Raw genomic sequence first — 20,571 nt, forward strand, 5'->3', positions numbered from 1 at the left:
CAGAACGAGGACAAGAAAGGACACGCACGAGCGCTAACTTCCAACATTTTATTGTGAACCGCAGGGCGGTAACCATATACGACGTGGCGATACATTGCACAGGCGCAGGACAAATTTTTTCTCTTCAATAGTTTCTCAGATACTGTAGTTCTTTACGAGATAATCCAACATACGGTTTCGCGATGCACAAGTCACCTAGGCTATCTATGGCTTCTGCTTCAATAATTTCACGGCTAAGTTTGCTAGGGTTCTTGGCGATGACATTGCATGATTCATAGAGAGGTGCACACTGTTCATAGTTTCTTCAGTGGACATCAAGAAAACTCCCTCTTTTTTCTTTTACATTGTAGCGATGCTCGCGAAGACGTTCGTTCAGGCACCTTCCACTCTCACCTATATATTTCTTTCCGCATGGCAATGGTATGCTGTACACAAATGATTCCGTACATTCAACGAACTTTGTTCCATGCTTCGTGGTACACCCACTCTTTTTCGCAGGGCCAGGTCTTCCCAACTTCCAGAGTTCCTGCAGATTTCGGGACCTGAAATAATTACGTTCACATTGGCCCGTTGTCCAATCTTTTTCAAGCGATGAGACAAACCGTGAGTGTATGGAATAATGGCAACTTTGTGCTTATTTGCTCAAAGAGGAGAGACATCTAGAGGTGGACAGACCTGTTTCAGGAGGATTTCAGCAATACTTGCAAGGACATGCATAGGAAACCCATCGTTAGTTAGCCTCTGTACTTCTTCAGCGAAACTTGCTGCCATAAGCTGTGGACAGGACTTTTTTATGGCGTTAGAGAGGCATAACTTTGCAATTCCCCTCTTGACAAGTTTGGAGTGCGCAGCATTATATAGGAGCAGTGGTTTGTTGGCACGTGGCTGATATTTCCAGAAAATCTGGTCGTCCTGGAATAAAAGGTTGATATCAAGGAACCGTATACTGTCCTCTGATGGCAACTCGTGAGTAATGACTAAAGGCGAGAAGCCTGTGCGTACGAAATCAAGTGTGTTAGTGGCAAGTGATTCGAAAGAACCAGAATCACAGTCAAGGAAGATTAAACAGTCGTCAACGTATCTAAAAACTTTTATTACTTTTAAGTCAGCGAGATGGCTGCAAAGCGCTCTGTCAAATTCGGCCAAGTATAGATCGCTAAGCACGGGGGCAATGCAAGACCCTATACATATCCCCTTTTTCTGCAGATAAGGCGACCCGTCCCAATGAATAAAAGTTGACTTGAGATACAGACATAAAAGTTCCAAAAAACCACTGCTAGACGTACCCTATGCATTGTGGAAGGGAATGACTCCAAACTTGTTAATGCAGGTTTGAACACAAGAAATCAATTGAGCTTGCGGCAATGAATAAAACAAATCCTTGATATCTATAGAGAAAGCTCTTAAACTCTGGAGCGGTGAGGACTTTACGTAGGTTATGACAGCATTAGAGTCCTTGACTAAGGAGGGATCGTCGATTTGCAACAGGCAGAGGTTTTCTTGAAGGAAAAGAGCAATACACTTTTGCCACGTGCCACTCTCGGAGACAATCGCCCTGAAAGGAACGTCCTCCTTGTGCGTTTTAGCACTGAAGAAGATGTCAAGGTGATCCCGTTTAGACGATTCTATGCCCTTTAAAACTCTTAGTAGCTGCAGCCTGTTACAAAGCTCTTTGGCTTTTGTTTTCAGCTTAGAAATAGACCGCTTTCGGTGAGCTTCCAAAGCATCAGTGACTGCTCCAAGGGCTTTTGCATTGAACAGCCCATGCGACATGACAGCAAAACCGCCCTCTTTTTGTCTGCAGGCAGCACACAAAGTTGGTGATCCCTCAAAACCGAAGCAACGCGTTTTACAGATACCTTCGTCGCTGGCGCTTTTCCATGGATCAAGGCATCCACACCTTCGGAAACACAGCGTGGGGAATCCTCTGTAGAGGCACCTCGAGACACTTCTCGTACAAGCGACAGGAGTTCCGGCGCTGTCCTGCGCCTGTTCCTGGGCTATATTTGTTGACATGTGTTACCAACAAGCCCAAGCTGCCACCTTAATAGATTTCATTCCTTGTACATCGGGCTCTTTTTTTCATCTTTCACGTGACCCTACGGCGACAGTGGCCTTCATTGCCAGTGCCATCTGCAAAGCAAGGCTTCTTGCCTTTTGCATGCGCCACAAGATTCTGCCAGACGACGTTCGAGCCTTGCTTAGAGGTTTCCTCCCTTCTATTGGTCATGGTACCCGCACTTGCAAGATTCAGAAATCTGAATGGCTCCGTCTTGCACGGCTGCATAGGAGACTCCTGGGATTACAGGTCAGCACTGCTGTGGCCCCTCAGGCTGCCAAGAAGCAGCTTCGTGAGCTGTCAGCCCTGACTGATCGCACTACAGAGTTCGTTTGGCAGCTTCAGCTCAAGCAACTTCTAGATCGTCTCCCCCAGAAGTGTCCGGCTACCAAGAGCCCCGTCCACCTCCTGGAACGTGTGAGCCTACCGCAGAATGTGCTTCAGGTGCTCTCACGGGGCCCAATGTTTGCCGTGGACAAGAGCAGGACAGCGCTGGAACTCCTGTCGCCTGTACGAGAAGTGTCTCGAGGTGCCTCTACAGAGGATTCCCCACGCTGTGTTTCCGAAGGTGTGGATGCCTTGATCCATGGAAAAGCGCCAGCGACGAAGGCATCTCTAAAACGCGTTGCTTCGGTTTTGAGCGATCGCCAACTTTGTGTGCTGCCTGCAGACAAAAAGAGGGAGGTTTTGCTGTCATGTCGCATGGGCTGTTCAATGCAAAAGCCCTTGCAGCAGTCACTAATGATTTGGAAGCTCACCGAAAGCGGTCTATTTCTAAGCTGAAAACAAAAGCCAAAGAGCTTTGTAACAGGCTGCAGCTACTAAGAGTTTTAAAGGGCATAGAATCGTCCAAACGGGATCACCTTGACATCTTCTTCAGTGCTAAAACGCACAAGGAGGACGTTCCTTTCAGGGTTATTGTCTCCGAGAGTGACACGTGGCAAAAGTGTATTGCTCTTTTCCTTCAAGAAAACCTCAGCCTGTTGCAAGTCGACGATCCCTCCTTAGTCAAGGACTCTAATGCTGTCATAAACTACGTAAAGTCCTCACCGCTCCAGAGTTTAAGAGCGTTCTCTATAGATATCAATGATTTGTTTTATTCATTGCCGCAAGCTCAATTGATTTCTTGTGTTCAAACCTGCATTAACAAGTTTGGAGTCATTCCCTTCCACAATGCATAGGGTACGTCTAGCAGTGGTTTTTTGCTACTTTTAAGTCTATATCTCAAGTCAACTTTTATTCACTGGGACGGGTCGCCTAATCTGCAGAAAAGGGGATATGTATAGGGTCTTGCATTGCCCCCGTGCTTAGCGATCTATACTTGGCCGAACTTGACAGAGCGCTTTGCAGCCATCCCGCTGACTTAAAAGTAACAAAAGTTTTTAGATACGTTGACGACTATTTGATCTTCCTTGACTGTGATTCTGGTTCTTTCGAATCACTTGCCACTAACACACTTGATTTCGTACGCACAGGCTTCTCGCCTTTAGTCATTACTCACGAGTTGCCATCAGAGGACAGTATCCGGTTCCTTCATATCAACCTTTTTATTCCAGGACGACCAGATTTTCTGGAAATATCAGCCACGTGCCAACAAACCACTGCTCCCATATGATTCTGCGCACTCCAAACTCTTCAACAGGGGAATTGCAAAGTTACGCCTCTCTAACGCATAAAAAAGCCCTGTCCACAGCAAATGGCAGCAAGTTTCGCTGAACAAGCACAGAGGCTAACTAACGCTGGGTTTCCTGAGCATGTCCTTGCAAGTATTGCTGAAATCCTCCTGAAACAGATCTGTTCACCTCTAGATGTCCTTCCTCTTTGCGCAAATAAGCACAAAGTTGTCATTATTCCATACATTCACAGTTTGTCTCATCGCTTGAAAAAGATTGGACAACGGGCATATGTCAAAGTCATTTTTCAGCTCCTGAAAAGCTGCAGGAACTCTGCAAGTTGACAAGACCTGGCCCTGAGAAAAAGAGTGGGTGTACCACGAAGCATGGAACAAAGTTCGTTGAATGTACGGAATCATTTGTGTACAGCATACCATTGCCATGCGGAAAGAAATATATAGGTGAGAGTGGAAGGTGCCTGAACGAACGTCTCCGCGAGCATCGCTACAATGTAAAAGAAAAAAGAGGGGGTTTTCTTGATGTCCACTGCAGAAACTGTGAAGAGTGTGTACCTCTCTATGAATCATGCAATGTCATCGCCAAAAACCCTAGCAAACTTAGCCGTGAAATTATTGAAGCAGAAGCCATAGATAGCCTAGGTGACTTGTGCATCGCGAAACCGTCTCTTGGATTATCTCGAGAAGAACTACATTATCTGAGAAACCATAAAAGTGAAAACATTTACCCTGCGCCTGTGCAATGTATCGCCACGTCGTATATGCTTACCGCCCTGCGGTTCACAATAAACTGTTGGAAGTTAGCGCTCGTGTGTGTCCTTTCTTGACCTTGTTCTGTGCCTGCGCTATTTTTGTTGACAAATAATTCCTCTCGACTGTTAGCAAACAAAAATGTGAAAAAAAGCAAGAGCACACCATCGGCCCGAATACACAAATCTGAGCAGGGACACGTATGACTGAGATCATGACTTAAATGTGATTACGGAAACATCCGCGACTCAGATCACACTCTGCATCTGACCCCGGACTCATTCAGGACACAGATCATGATTTGAATGTCAGGCTGAGCGAGCCTGAGTGATTGGACTCGTGAGTGAATCCCCCGACCTATGAACTGGCATGACGGCACACCTGCTCCTCCCCGCAGTTGCAGTTCCCTGAAGGGACGTGGTTGCGCTACACACTTGTCTAAATATATAAGGAAATAGCATAAGAAATAACAAGGAGTATAAAAGCAATATGATCTAACTCGTAAAGGAAAGCAGGGGAAGAACGATAAGGTAAGATATTAGCTTACATGCAGATCCAGTGAGGAACCGCGCCAGAAAGGTGACTTGGCATTAAGCAACAGATAGAAATGAATTATATAGCAATTTATGGGTTCAGGGAAGCGCACCTCAGGGACCTCCAAAAAGCTCCGCTTATTCGGGGCTATAGCTGGTAAGGTTGGAATAGGCAGGCTTGATAACGAAATGGCGGAGGAGTAGGAATGTTGCTTAGGCATGGACTCACTTCGCATAAAGTAAATAAACAATGTTAGGGGTATGTATCGATTAAATATAATAAAGCACGCAAAGAAGGAGTAATCTATTTGTGGACCAGAAGCAACAACACGGAGAGAAACGAAGTTTTGTTTAAATGCCTATCCGAAGATATGAAACAAATGCGAGGCAATGGAGACGTTCTTATACTGGGAATATGAACTATCGTATAGAAGTAGATGCATAACTAGACTTCAACGGAAAATAATGTTGACCATGAGTCAGCAAAACGACTTCTTTACAAAAAATGAAAAACGGAAGTTGACGGCGTAATGTCTTTGGAATTGAGTGCTTCCCACTCCAGCACTGAATACTGCATAATGACAATATGTTTATATGAAAGGTTCAATGTAATGAAAATAGACGAGGAAGTAAAGACAGTATTTGTAGCGGTCATAAGAGGTTAATCGTAATGGTTGTGTACAGAGGAAAGGATGAAGCTGCTCCGCGAAAACATAACATTCAGCACGGAATTTGGTAAGGATTGAACGCCATTTGACGACCGTATAAGAAGCGGTAGAAAACTGTATCCGAAACGTCTGCAGTGGTTCATGGGCGTATGATGAAGTTCTAAAGGTAATTCAGAGAGAGACAGATTACGTACTCAAGAGAACCGGCAGATCAAGCGGCAAAGAGACCCAATTGTTGATTGCACGTCGATATTAAACCTGCTGCATCAAGCCGCAAAGCGCCTTCTAGGGCACGCCAGAAAGCAAAAAAAGAAAATAGACCCTTGCCCGAAATTCCACAGGAACAGGGGACGAGTGAAGAAACCCCAAGAATTATGCCCAAAATATTTTCCAGGAAAAGGTTAAATAATGAGTTTGCTTTCAAGGTCTCCCGCTATGCTGTTATGTTGTCTTCGTAATTGTATGCGTGTAATTATCTGATACCTGCTATGAAGTGGAGAATTTACGTCCTAAGGCTGCATACGCTGTGGAGCATGACGATCTCACTGACGATAGCTCATGAGTTAATGCTGAGCTCCATGTTCGCGTGAGTTGATCGGCGCTGTCGCACGAAGCATTCTGCCCATACCGCTTGCCTCGTCGATCGGTCTGCCCCGACAGAAAATTTCGGTCGTCGCCCGGAATTCTCCCGCGATTAACCAATCACTGCCCCCACTGGCCATTTCCAGTTTGTCAGAGCTTCTCCTCCGAGATCTGTCTTCGTCTCAACAAGCGTGCCATTCTGGTCGTCGCCGCCGTAGGGAAAACATTTGCTTTCCTGTAGCTGTGAGGCAGACCCGCAACATTTGAATAACGAGAACTATCTGCTTGTCGTTTACGCAGGTCGAACAACATTTGGAGCGCGCTGTACGAGTGGGCGCACTGCAGGGAGAGATGCGTGTGGAGCCGCGAGTACCAGCGCTCGATCCATCGTGCCGCTGCGCTGAAATTGTGCGTGCAGAAACAGTCGCTATGCGTATTCACAATTGCATATTACAGTTTCCTCACTTACAAGGAGATTCCGGTAACAGTTTACGGGAGTGTTTTTACTAAGCCGGAGTCGAAATGGGGTGGCGGCGTGGTTCCTGGTCTCGGCTCCGTGAAATATCTGGGAGCAAAAGGCTCTCTGTTGATTGTTCCTGTGTTTTATATTTCGGGCTCAGAACACCGCCGTTGAAGAAGCTGCTACAGGCTCTAGCCAAGGCTGAGTGCAAGCTGCATGCCTAACATTTTCATTGTGTCGTCAAAGCGACATTGGTCGATATTTAGTTATATTGGTTTGTGATAAAGGAGACGGGTGAAAAAAATATGTGTTCCTTAGCAATGTTCATCAACCAAATTATCGATAAAAGTAAGACGCCGGTCCCCCCCAAAAAAAGGAAAGTTTAAAAGAAAATTAAAAGTTTTAAGGAAACAAACTTTAGTGAATTTCCTTGCCTCCTCACTACGGCATCCCTCATAGCCTCAGTCTCTTTAGAACGTCTCAGTCTCTTTAGCCCCTATAAACCAAACCAAACCAAACCAGTCAAGAAAACTAAGTTTTGTTTTCTCATAAAAGGTGCGCCCTTCAAATGTTCCAACCACGCCAAACACTCAGTGCGAATTTCTTGACAGCGCGCGTTTCACGCAAGAGCGCTTTCAACAATACTTACTAAGGTGCATCGCACTGCTTTCGCAGATTCCATTGCATGGTCTGTAGTGCGTTTTGTGGAATGCACTTTTCAAGAATTTCTGATGCACCATTGCAAGAGTACATGGTAATCAGCCAGTTTTTCACAGAAATATACGAAGGCGACATCGGCCAAAAGAGAAAAAAAAGGTTTGGGGGTTCTGTGACCTCAATACCTAAGAGTATCTGTTCCCTAAGACTGGCCCTTATCAAGGCAAAAGATAACAGAAGAAAGCTGACCACACAAAGCCGCACACAAGCTCTGATAAGTGCATTCCCAACAACTGCGCTTGCTGCCCACCGCGCATACCTGACTCGTTGGCGCAACGGTAGCGCGTCTGACTCCAGATCAGAAGGTTGCGTGTTCGAATCACGTACGGGTCATTTTTGTTTTTTTTATATATTATAATCGTCGCCAAAGAGAACTTATATTGTTAGCTCCTCAGTCAGGGTCTCGATTTTGATGAATGATTATAGGACCGTTATTCATACATCGAACATTTTCCAGTTACTTTAAATGTTCCATCAAGAACTGAACGAGGGGTTCGCTGTATATCGAACCAAGTTAAAAATAAAAATTATTGCAAGGGGCCGAAACACAATATGATTAATTGTATTTCCATCGGCACAAATCATTCCTAAAGACATGCAATTTTCCTTTTTAACTTTAGTGGCTGAGGTACGTTCTACGGAGTCGCAGTACATTTGTTTTTTTTCCAGGATACATTGAACGGACCCGGTCAGCGTTTATTTTTTGTGTATTGTAAAGAGGAAGATGCTTAGCAATCGGAGCAACAGAACCGATGCGCGGCGCGAGGCGAGAAGAAGACGATCGGCAGCTGAAGCAGCAGAGCCGACGCGCGGCGCGGGGCGAGAGCATCAACTGTTCTGGGAACGGGCCTGCCCTTTCCCGCTCTAACCGGCTTCACAACCAGTCATATCTTGCCAAAAAAGGCCTTTACAGTATCAATAAAAAATACGCCGCACTTACCTTAAGAAACATTTCATGCCTGCGTCCGTATTTCGCGCGGATGTAAGGCGTACCTTTCTATTGCATTTTGAAGCCAAAGCTTCACTACGGGACCTCGTGATTCGATCACCGAGTGCCATTTTGACATTCAGCTGAGTTAGAGGTCAAACCATGAAAAAGAGAACGAATTTGAATCGATGTCCATGACTGGGAGTCGAGCCCACGGCTGCGCGAACGGGTCCCATTTAAGGGTCGCTCAGCGATAGCACTAGGCTATCGCCGCTTTTTTCTTCAGCATGGTATTTATTACAATCATGCTATGTTTGATATCCATGAGATATCTACACACAGTGGCACATCAACACACGAACACTAGAAAAGAGTCAATTCGCAGCATATATTGAATAGATCATAACACTACACATCTCAGCAACAAAGAACTAGAAAAAAGGTAATAAACAAAACAGCGCTAAGAGTCGGTACCACTCCGGTTCAGAGTCGGTCTGGGCATACAATTCTTTTAGGTGCACAATCATTCTGCAGAAATGGTCTAAGGCAGAAACAACTTATTTAAAATGCCGGCTCATCATGCGCGTTTTCTACAGGCTGCGTAATACAATTAAAAATAATATATCGAAGGGCTCATCACCAAATGGTAGTGCAGTGAGAAATCGTAAAGAATGCGGAGTCAAATTAAGCCTTTTTTTTCAACGTCTGTTGCATGATGTCCCAGAAGAGTATTGCATCTTTACAATGGATGAAACTATGCTCAATCGTTTCAGGAGCATCACAAAGGCGACAGTTCACCGTAGACACAAGAAAACCTTTTTTCTCTGGCCATGTTTTACCTGGTAATGTCTCAGCGTGTAGCTTAAAGAAAAATGTTTTTGTAAATGGCGAGAGGGTAATTTTCCGTACTCTCTTGAATACGTCATGCCCCGTTAACCGAAATACACCGAGCAATAGTTGGCGGAGGAAAGAGCATATAATTTAAGCCCTTGTAAGGAGTTTCCTTCACACCAAAAAAAGTAACTCAGGGGAAAAACGAACAAGTAGGAAACGAACAGACTTCATTCACCTCATGCATGAATCCCCACAAACACGGACGATCAGAACCATTAGAAGACACAGTGATGCTCGGCAAAGCATGACTAAATTTACTTGCAGGAATGCCGGCATTACTGGGTGTGTAGTGACCCGGAAAGATGTGAAACGTGAAACCTTGTGTCGGACATACCGGTGGACTAAACGGAGGCCACCAGCGCTTACAGGCCGGGAAAGGCTATCAGGCCTCGATGATTCAAAAGACGAACCCTCTATAAAAGTTGTGAAAACTCTGTGGAAACGTTGGATATAAAGTCTTGTGCAATGCATAATTTGCAGTACAAATAAATTTTAGTGCCGAGAAACAAATTGCATGCGGCAGCCCTGCCAATAATCGAAAGACCATGGGGCACAAATGCCTTAGCGTAGCGCTGAAGAGTTGGCACGCGGTCTTTCTAATAATGTGCACTGTGCTTAGAGGCACTCAAAGGAACGCCAAGGCACTTTGGTGACGTGCGTGTCCATTGTATACAAGCATATTCGGCAAGTGTCCTACCCCACATACCAAACTAGAGACCGCAACTCTTAGAACGATTAATCCGAGCTCCTGACACTGAAGCGAAGTCTTCCGTTAAACGAATTACCTCATCGATGCTTCAGTTATCAGTGCAGAAAAACGCGACGTCATCCGCATAGGCTAAAACCTTCAGTTCGTGACCCATAGTACGAAAACCATGGACAGCTGCACTGTTTATAAGTGGCTCCAAGTAGAATGTGAACAGAGCTGAATTTGAACTGGCTTTGAGATAGAGACAGTCCTTCAGACCTTAACAATCAAGAGCGTTGAGCAGTCTTCGTAACAAAGGCGTATCCCAGTAGAAAGAACTGAAACAAGATTGGCATGATTTACAAGAAAAAAAAGAAACGAATGGGACACCTGATCGAATGCCTTCGCCAGGTCTATTTGCAGCAATGCTGATTGTTCATGAGCGTCGCTGCAATACTGCTACACTGTGCGCGCTATATGTAGATTAGATTGTATGGACCGACCCCTCAAGTCACATGTTTCACGAGGTCCAATCAAAGTAGCCACTGCAAGGTGTAGAGCACTTTAGCGAAGATCTTGTAATCAACATTAGAAAACGTGATAGGTTTGTAACCTTCTAGAAATCGTATATTTTCCTTATCGTCAGTTTTCGGCATTAAGACAATATCACTTTCCGTAAATGACCGCGGCAAAAATCCAACATCAATACTGTGCTCAAAAATTTGTAGGAGAACAGGAGATAACACAGATTTAAAGGTCTTATAAAATTCCCCTGAAAGGCCGTCAGGCCCTGGAGTTTTCGATAGTGACAATCGATCAATTGCATCTTCCAGTTCAGCCAAGATTATAAGACCACTCTTATATCGCACTCATCCTCACAAAGCGGGGGAACCGTAGACGACCAGCGCGCTAAATGAACATCGTCAGCAGTGCTTGAAGGGGCAGCAAAAAAATGAGGTGTAGTATTTTGAAAACTCAGCTACTATTTCATCTGTACTTGTGACCTGGGCGCCACCACAGCATAGGTCAGAGACACGCTTCGCACTCATGTGCCGACGCTCATCAAGCAATGCTTGTCTAGGTGGCTGCTCACAGTGCAAAGCAAGATTGCTGCGTGATCGTACACGGGCCGCTCGAAAGCTTTCTGTATCGAACCTTTGAAAGTGACACTTAACAGTCGCAATTTCTTCTTTTTACAACCTTGGAGCCTCGCATTCAAGTTCGTGCTCCATTGCACTCAGCCACACCCGCTATCTCGCTGCCGATTAAAGAGAACAGACACGCAGGTCAATCTGGACCAAATGCCGACAGGTGGCAGCGCATTCTCCAGGACGCCCGCCGTCCTATCCACCTCGATCATAGGCCCCTCTAAGAGACGCTGCACATGTTCGCAATTGCGCTGCTAGCGAAGCCTTTGTGTCAGAAGGATATCCCTCACGTAGATTTGGCTCTAAAATCAAAATACAAAAAGGCAAGCAGGACCGCATTCCACCTCCACCGCGCACTTCTCTCCTCTCCCCAGCCAACCACTGCCGACCAACAGCGTGGCGAGTTTCAGCCGTCGGGTGCCAGCTGCGACCAACCGGGGTCGCATTGGAGCTATGCACCCGACCGGCGTCAACGCGTGTCCCACCGGCGTGCATCGGAACCCACAGCCTACCGCAGCCGTAAACGTGCGCCTCGAGTCACTCGCCACCACTGCGGTGAAGGCAAAGGGGTTTCAAGGTAATATATTTCTACAAGGTAAATGGATTCATTTTTAGGTCATCTGAAATAATTAGAAGAATGTGTGTTAGGCACGGCCACAGTAAAAACATGCAGGAGGAAGACGAGCGTGATTTCAAACTCGGATTCGATTGCAATTCTAGTGGTGCCATTTAAAAGGTGTTCAACTCGTTCCGATCCTAACGCAGAAGCGAAATCTTCACATTCGTCACACATTTTTGTACTCTGGGCCTCTTGTTCTTCAGTATAGCTCATATATCCCTTTTCAAGTGCACAGGCTTATGAAGCGGGAAAAAAATGATGGTCGGTTTGCGTAGTTAGACCAAATGCAAATTAGGTGCTCTAGCACTTCGATTTTCACTTCGGTTTCGATGTTCAGATCCATTGTTCATGGATGCCAGTGGTTCGGATAGCAACAATGGGTTAAGGCCCATATATTCGAGATTGGTCATTTTCTGCGTGCATATGTTCCTGGGAATTTTCCTACCACTCCATCGCGGTGGTGCAGCCGTAAAGTGATGCGCCACCGCCCTTCTATGGAAGGTGCTGCCTTCTTTGGGACTCCGGCTGCTTTGGAAGGGTTGCGTCCAAGGTTCATATTTCCTAGCAGCCTATTACGATTTACTGAATGGTCACCTTACATGGTGGGCAGGTGAGCAGCCAACCATAAAACAGGCTTCAGCCGGACACACAAACAAACAACGGCTGAATGCGGGGAAGGGCCACTGTAGTAGTTTAGTTACCCTGGACGGAGCGTGTAAATGCGTATCCGTACACTGGTTACCGTGGGACCTATCCGGAGGTTGTTACCAAGAACGAGGAGAGAGAGTATAGCCACTGCGGAGGAATGTGGCACGGTTCATCTGAAGTAGCCGCTGCGAAAGGCATCGCCTGAGGAGACGGTCTAGTTCAGACCGATTCAGGTTCGGTTTCAGGGGACTAAAATGAATGGGTTCGGTTCGAATTCAGTTCGGACTGAAAATACAGCTTCAGCCCCTATTTCGTGATCAGTTTCGGCTTCGGTTCGACACCCTCCTCGAAACTCATTTCAACGCACTCCGACTAGCGACTCATTCTGAGTCGACAAGTCGTTATGACTTAGACTTATGATTTAGACTTCTCGTTATGATTTAGACTTCTGACCCATCTGTGGTCAGTCAACTAACGACTCATCTGGACTTGATCAGTCATTTCTACTCTCGACTCCCATGTGCCCACTCACTTAATTCGACTTACTGCTCGTCTGGTCTAACTCGTTTCCACTAATGACTCAATTGGGCTCACTGAATCACCTCAGCTCTGGACCGATTTGGGCTCACTCACTCGTTTCGGCTCAAGACTCAAGCGCGCTTCGGTGGCAAGCCTCCCCGCTGACCGAGACGCCCAACAAGGGCCCCAGCTTCCCCACGCTGCACCATGATGGATCTGGGCCATAGCTTCCGATACATTCACACGCTGGTCATCATGGCACCCGTACCTGCGTAAACTAGCGAAGTGGAAGGGACCTTAATACCCTCTAAGGAATCCTCTTCTTTGGCCGCCTACAGGTGTAGCCAAACCGCTTCGCCCTCCAGGGTCCTTGCTAGCAGCACTAAATGATTCCTCTCCTCTAGTGTCAGCAAACACGGCAGGGGAAAAAGCCAAGCGCACACCATCGGTCCGAAAACACAGATCAGGATCTGAATCTGAGCTGGGACACATGACTGAGATCATGACCTGAATGTGATTACGGAAACACCCGCGACTCAGGTCAGTCTGCATGTGAATACCGACTCAGTCCGGGCACACCTCATGATCTGAATGTGAGCCCGAGCGAGCCTGAGTGATTCGACTCGTGAGTGAATCCCTCGACCCATGAACTGGCATGACGGCACACCTGCTCTTCCCTGCAGTTGGCGCCGCTACTGGAGCGCAGTGGAGCAGCAGTGTGGTTGCGCTAGACACTTATCTAAATATATAAGTAAATAACATAAGAAATATTAAGTAGTATAAAAACAATATGATCTAACTCGTAAAGGAAAGCAGAGGAAGAACGATAAGGTAAGATATTAGCTTACATGCATATCCAGGGAGGAACAGCGCCAGCGAGGTGGCTTGGCATTAAGCAATAGATAGAAATGAATTATGTAGCAACTTATGGGTTTAAGGAAGCGCACCTCAGGGACCTCCAAAGAGCTCCGCTTATTCCGGGCTATAGCTGGTAAGGTTGCAAAGGAGACTGCAGGACGAAATGGCAGAGGAGTAGGAATGTTGCTTAGGCATGGACCCACTTCGCAAAGAGTAAATAAACAATGTTGGGGGTATGTATCGATAAATAGAATACAGCACGCAATGAACTGCTATTAGGAGTAATCTGCTTGTGGACCAGAAGCAACAACACGGAGAGAAACGAAGTTTTGTTTAAATGCCTATCCGAAGATATGAAGCAAATGCGAGGCAAAGGAGACGTTCTTATACTGGGAATATGAACGCTCGAGTAGAAGAACTAGATGGATAACTTGACTGTAACGGAAAATGATGTTGACCATGAGGCAGCGAAATGACGTTTTTACAAAAAATAAAAAAGAAAAATGTGGCGGCGTAATGACTTGGGAATCGAGTGCTCCCACTCCAGCATTGAATACTGCATAATGACAATATGTTTATATGAAAGGCTGAATGTAATGAAAATAGACGAGGAAGTAGAGTATTTGTAGCGGCTATAAGAGGTTAATCGTAATGGTCTGTATAGAGGAAAGGATGAAGCTGCTACGCGAAAACATAACATTCACCAAGGAATTTGGTATGGATTGACCGCCATTTGATGACCGTATAAGAAGCGGTAGAAAACTGCATCCGAAACGTCTACAGTGGTTAATGGACGTATTATGAAGTTCTAAAGGTAATTCAGAGAGAGACAGATTTCGTACATAAGAAAACCGGTAGATCAAGCGGCAAAAAGAGATCCAATTGTTGATTGCACGTCGATATTAAACCTGCTCCATCAAGCCGCAAAGCGCCTTCTAGGGCACGCCAGAAAGCAAAAAAAGAAAATAGACCCTTGCCCGAAATTCCACAGGAACAGGAGACGAGTGAAGAAAACCCAAGAATTATGCCCAAAATATGTTCCAGGAAAAGGTTAAATAATGAGTTTGCTTTCTAGGTCTCCCACTATGCTATTATGTTTTCTTTGTAATTGTATGCGTGTAATTATCTGATACCTGCTATGATGTGGAGAATTTACGTCCTAAGGCTGCATACGCTGTGGAGCATGACGATCTTACTGACGACAGCTCATGAGTTAATGCTGAGCTCCATGTTCGCGTGAGTTGATCGGCGCTGTCGCACGAAGCATTCTGCCCATACCGCTTGCCTCGTCGCTCGGTCTGCCCCGACACAAAATTTCGGTCGTCGCCCGGAATTCTCCCGCGATTAACCAATCACTGCCCCCACTGGCCATTTCCAGTTTGTCAGAGCTTCTCCTCCGAGATCTGTCTTCGTCTCAACAAGCGTGCCATTCTGGTCATCGCCGCCGTAGGGGAAACATTTGCTTTCCTGTAGCTGTGAGGCAGACCCGCAACATTTGAATAATTAGGACAACCTGCTTGTCGTTTACGCAGGTCTAACAGCATTTGGAGCGCGCTGTACGAGTGGGCGCACTGCAGGGAGAGATGCGTGTCGAGCTCTGAGTACCAGCGCTCGATCCACCGTGCCGCTGCGCTAAAATTGTGCGTGCAGAAACACTCGCGGCGATTATTCTAATCTGCATATTAGAGTTTGCTCACTTACAAGCAGATTGCGGTGACAGTTTACGGGAGTGTTTTTACTAAGCCGGAGTGGAAATGGGGTGGCAGCGTGGTTCCTGGTCTCGGCTCCGTGAAATATCTGGGAGCAAAAGGCTCTCTGTTTATTCCTCCCGTGTTTTATATTTCGGGCTCAGAACACCGCCGTTGGAGAAGCTGCTACAGGCTCTAGCCAAGGCTGAGTGCAAGCTGCATGCCTAACATTTTCATTGTGTCGTCAAAGCGACATTGGTCGATATTTAGTTTTATTGGTTTGTGATAAAGGAGACGGGTGAAAAAAAAACATATTTGTTCCGTAGCAATGTTTATCAAACAAATTATCGATAAAAGTAAGACACCGGCTTCAAAGAAAACAAAAGGTTAAAAGAAAATTAAAAGTTTTCAGGAAACAAACTTTAATGAATTTCGTTGCCTCCTCACTACGGCATCCCTCATAGCCTCAGTGTCTTTAGAACGTTAAAGCCCTATAAACCAAACCAAACCAAACCATTAAAGGAAACTAAGTTTTGTTTTCTCATAAAAGGTACGAGCTTCAAATGTTCCAACCACGCTAAACACTCAGGACGAATGATTCGACAGCGTACGTTTAACACAAGAGCGCTTCAAAAAACACTTAACGTCCATCGCAGTGCTTTCGTAGTTTCCATTGCATGGTCTGTAGTGCGTTTTGTGGAATGCACTTTTCAAGAATTTCTGAGGCACCATTGCAAGAGTACACGGTAAACAGCCAATTTTTCACACAAATATACGAAGGCGACATCGGCCAAAAGAGAAAAAAAGGTTTTAGGGTTCTGTGACCTCAATAGCTAACAGTATTTGTTCCCTAAGACTGACCCTTATCAAGGCAAAACATAACAGAAGAAAGCTGACCATATAAAGCCGCACACAAGCTCTTATAAGTGCATTCCCAACAACTGCGCTTGCTGCTTGGAGCGCATGCCTGGCTCGTTGGCGCAACGGTAGCGCGTCTGACTCCAGATCAGAAGGTTGCGTGTTCGAATCACGTACGGGTCATTTTTGTTTTTTTTTCATATATTATAATCGTCGCCAAAGAGAACTTATATTGTTAGCTCCTCAGTCAGGGTCTCGATTTTGATGAATGATTATAGGACCGTGATTCATACATCGAACATTTTCCAGTTACTTTAAATGTTCCATCAAGAACTGAACGAGGGGTTCGCTGTATATCGAACCAAGTTAAAAATAAAAATTATTGCAAGGGGCCGAAACACAATACGATTAATTGTATTTCCATCGGCACAAATCATTCCTTAAGACATGCAATTTTCCTTTTTAACTTTAGTGGCTGAGGTACGTTCTACGGAGCCGCAGTACATTTGTTTTTTTTTTCCAGGATACATTGAACGTATCCGGTCAGCGTTTATTTTTTGTGTATTGTAAAGAGGAAGATGCTTAGCAGTCGGAGCAACAGAACCGATGCGCGGCGCGAGGCGAGAAGAAGACGATCGGCAGCTGAAGCAGCAGAGCCGACGCGCGGCGCGGGGCGAGAGCATCATCTGTTCTGGGAACGGGCCTGCCCTTTCCCGCTCTAACCGGCCTTCACAACCAGTCATATCTTGCCAATAAAGGCCTTTACAGTATCAATAAAAAATACGCCGCACTTACCTTAAGAAACATTTCATGCCTGCGTCCGTATTTCGCGCGGATGTAAGGCGTACCTTTCTATTGCATTTTGAAGCCAAAGCTTCACTACGGGACCTCGTGATTCGATCACCGAGTGCCTAATTTTGACCTTCAGCTGAGTTAGAGGTCAAACCATGAAAAAGAGACAACGAATTTGAATCGATGTCCATGACTGGGAGTCGAGCCCACGGCTGCGCGAACGGGTCCCATTTAAGGGTCGCTCAGCGATAGCACTACGCTATCGCCGCTTTTTTCTTCAGCATGGTATTTATTACAATCATGCGATGTTTGATATCCATGAGATATCTACACACAGTGGCACATCAACACACGAACACTAGAAAAGAGTCAATTTGCAGCATATTTTGAATAGATCATAACACTACACATCTCAGCAACAAAGAACTAGAAAAAAGGTAATAAACAAAACAGCGCTAAGAGTCGGTACCACTCCGGTTCAGAGTCGGTCTGGGCATACAATTCTTTTAGGTGCACAATCATTCTGCAGAAATGGTCTAAGGCAGAAACAACATATTTAAAATGCCGGTTCATCATGCGCGTTTTCTACAGGCTGCGTAATACAATTAAAAATAATATATCGAAGGGCTCATCACCAAATGGTAGTGCAGTGAGAAATCGTAAAGAATGCGGAGTCAAATTAAGCCTTTTTTTTCAATGTCCGTTGCATGATGTCCCAGAAGAGTATTGCATCTTTACAATGGATGAAACTATGCTCAATCGTTTCAGGAGCATTACAAAGGCGACACGTCACCGTAGACACAAGAAAACCTTTTTTCTCTCGCCATATTTTTACCTGGTAATGTCTCAGCGTGTAGCTTAAAGAAAAATGTGTTTGTACATGGCGAGAGGGTAATCTTCCGTACTCTCTTGAATACGTCATGCCCCGTTAACCGAAATACACCGAGCAATAGTTGGCGGAGGAAAGAGCATATAATTTAAGCCCTTGTAAGGAGTTTCCTTCACACCAAAAAAAGTAACTCAGGGGAAAAACGAACAAGTAGGAAACGAACAGACTTCATTCACCTCATGCATGAATCCCCACAAACACGGACGATCAGAACCATTAGAAGACACAGTGATGCTCGGCAAAGCATGAACTAAATTTACTTGCAGGAATGCCGGCATTACTGGGTGTGTAGTGACCCGGAAAGATGTGAAACGTGAAACCTTGTGTCGGACATACAGGTGGACTAAACGGAGGCCACCAGCGCTTACAGGCCGGAAAAGGCTATCAGGCCTCGATGATTTAAACGACGAACCCTCTATAAAAGTTGTGAAAACTCTGTGGAAACGTTGGATATAAAGTCTTGTGCAATGCATAATTTGCAGTACAAATAAATTTTAGTGCCGAGAAACAAATTGCATGCGGCAGCCCTACCAATAATCGAAAGACCATGGGGCACAAATGCCTTAGCGTAGCGCTGAAGAGTTGGCACGCTGTATTTCTAATAATGTGCACTGTGCTTAGAGGCACTCAAAGGAACGCCAAGGCACTTTGGTGACGTGCGTGTCCATTGTATACAAGCATATTCGGCAAGTGTCCCACCCCACATACCAAACCAGAGACCGCAACTCTTAGAACGATTAATCCGAGCTCCTGACACTGAAGCGAAGTCTTCCGTTAAACGAATTACCTCATCGATGCTTCACTTATCAGTGCAGAAAAACGCGACGTCATCCGCATAGGCTAAAACCTTCAGTTCGTGACCCATAGTACGAAAACCATGGACAGCTGCACTGTATATAAGTGACTCCAAGTAGAATGTGAACAGAGCTGAATTTGAACTGGCTTTGAGATAGAGACAGTCCTTCAGTCCTTAACAATCAAGAGCGTTGAGCAGTCTTTGTAACAAACGCGTATCCCAGTAGAAAGAACTGAAACAAGATTGGCGTGATTTACAAGAAAAAAAAGAAACGAATGGGACACCTGATCGAATGCCTTCGCCAGGTCTATTTGCAGCAATGCTGATTGTTCATGAGCGTCGCTGCAATACTACAACACTGTGCGCGCTATATGTAGATTAGATTGTATGGACCGACCCCTCAAGCCACATGTTTCACGAGGTCCAATCAAAGTAGCCACTGCAAGGTGTAGAGGACTTTAGCGAAGATCTTATAATCAACATTAGAAAACGTGATAGGTTTGTAACCTTCTAGAAATCGTATATTTTCCTTATCGTCAGTTTTCGGCATTAAGACAATATCACTTTCCGTAAATGACCGCGGCAAAAATCCAACATCAATACTGTGCTCAAAAATTTGTAGGAGAACAGGAGATAACACAGATTTAAAGGTCTTATAAAATTCCCCTGAAAGGCCGTCAGGCCCTGGAGTTTTCGATAGTGACAATCGATCAATTGCATCTTCCAGTTCAGCCAAGATTATAAGACCACTCATTATATCGCACTCATCCTCGCAAAGCGGGGAAACCGTAGACGACCAGCGCGCTAAATGAACATCGTCAGCAGTGCTTGAAGGGGCAGCAAAAAAATGAGGTGTAGTATTTTGAAAACTCAGCTACTATTTCATCTGTACTTGTGACCTGGGCGCCACCACAGCAGAGGTCAGAGACACGCTTCGCACTCATGTGCCGACGCTCATCAAGCAATGCATGTCTAGGTGGCTGCTCACAGTGCAAAGCAAGATTGCTGCGGGATCGTACACGGGCCGCTCGAAAGCGTTCTGTATCGAACCTTTGAAAGTGACACTTAACAGTCACAATTTCTTCTGTTTACAACCTTGGAGCCTCGCATTCAAGTTCGTGCTCCATCGCACTCAGCCACACCCGCTATCTCGCTGCCGATTAAAGAGAACAGACACGCAGGTCAATCTGGACCAAATGCCGACAGGTGGCAGCGCGTTCTCCAGGACGCCCGCCGTCCTATCCACCTCGATCATAGGCCCTTCTAAGAGACGCTGCAAATGTTCTCAATTACGCTGCTAGCGAAGCCTTTGTGTCGGAAGCATATCCCTCACGTAGATTTCGCTCTTAAATCAAAATACAAAAAGGCAAGCAGGACCGCATTCCACCTCCACCGCGCACTTCTCTCCTCTCCCCAGCCAACCACTGCCGACCAACAGTGTGCCGAGCTTCAGCCGTCGGGTGCCAGCTGCGACCAACCGGGGTCGCATTGGAGCTATGCACCCGACCGGCGTCAACGCGTGTCCCACCGGCGTGCATCGGAACCCACAGCCTACCGCAGCCGTAAACGCAAGCCTCGAGTCACTCGCCACCACTGCGGTGAAGGCAAAGGGGTTTCAAGGTAATATATTTCTACAAGGTAAATGGATTCATTTTTAGGTCATCTGAAATAATTTGAAGAATGTGTGTTAGGCACGGCCACAGTAAAAACATGCAGGAGGAAGACGAGCGTGATTTCAAACTCGGATTCGATTGCATGCACCCTGGCCAATCCCCCGCCGTGGGTATGTGCCATTCAGCCCGAGGACATCATCATCATCATCATTCTAGTGGTGCCTTTTAAAAGGT

The 20,571-nt window shown here is 45.8% G+C and overlaps 2 non-coding genes across 2 annotated transcripts; both read left to right on the forward strand.

Annotated features, from left to right (window-relative positions):
* The first annotated feature begins 7,660 nt into the window (after positions 1-7,660).
* On the forward strand, positions 7,661-7,732 carry TRNAW-CCA (transfer RNA tryptophan (anticodon CCA)). Its single transcript has one exon. It is a non-coding gene; the product is annotated as a tRNA-Trp (tRNA).
* An 8,626-nt stretch (positions 7,733-16,358) lies between these two features.
* Positions 16,359-16,430, forward strand: TRNAW-CCA (transfer RNA tryptophan (anticodon CCA)). The gene has a single exon. It is a non-coding gene; the product is annotated as a tRNA-Trp (tRNA).
* Positions 16,431-20,571: the final 4,141 nt, after the last annotated feature.

Source organism: Amblyomma mixtum, chromosome 10 (genome assembly GCF_055824585.1).
Source record: "Amblyomma mixtum isolate Tamu chromosome 10, ASM5582458v1, whole genome shotgun sequence".
NCBI lineage: Eukaryota > Metazoa > Arthropoda > Arachnida > Ixodida > Ixodidae > Amblyomma > Amblyomma mixtum.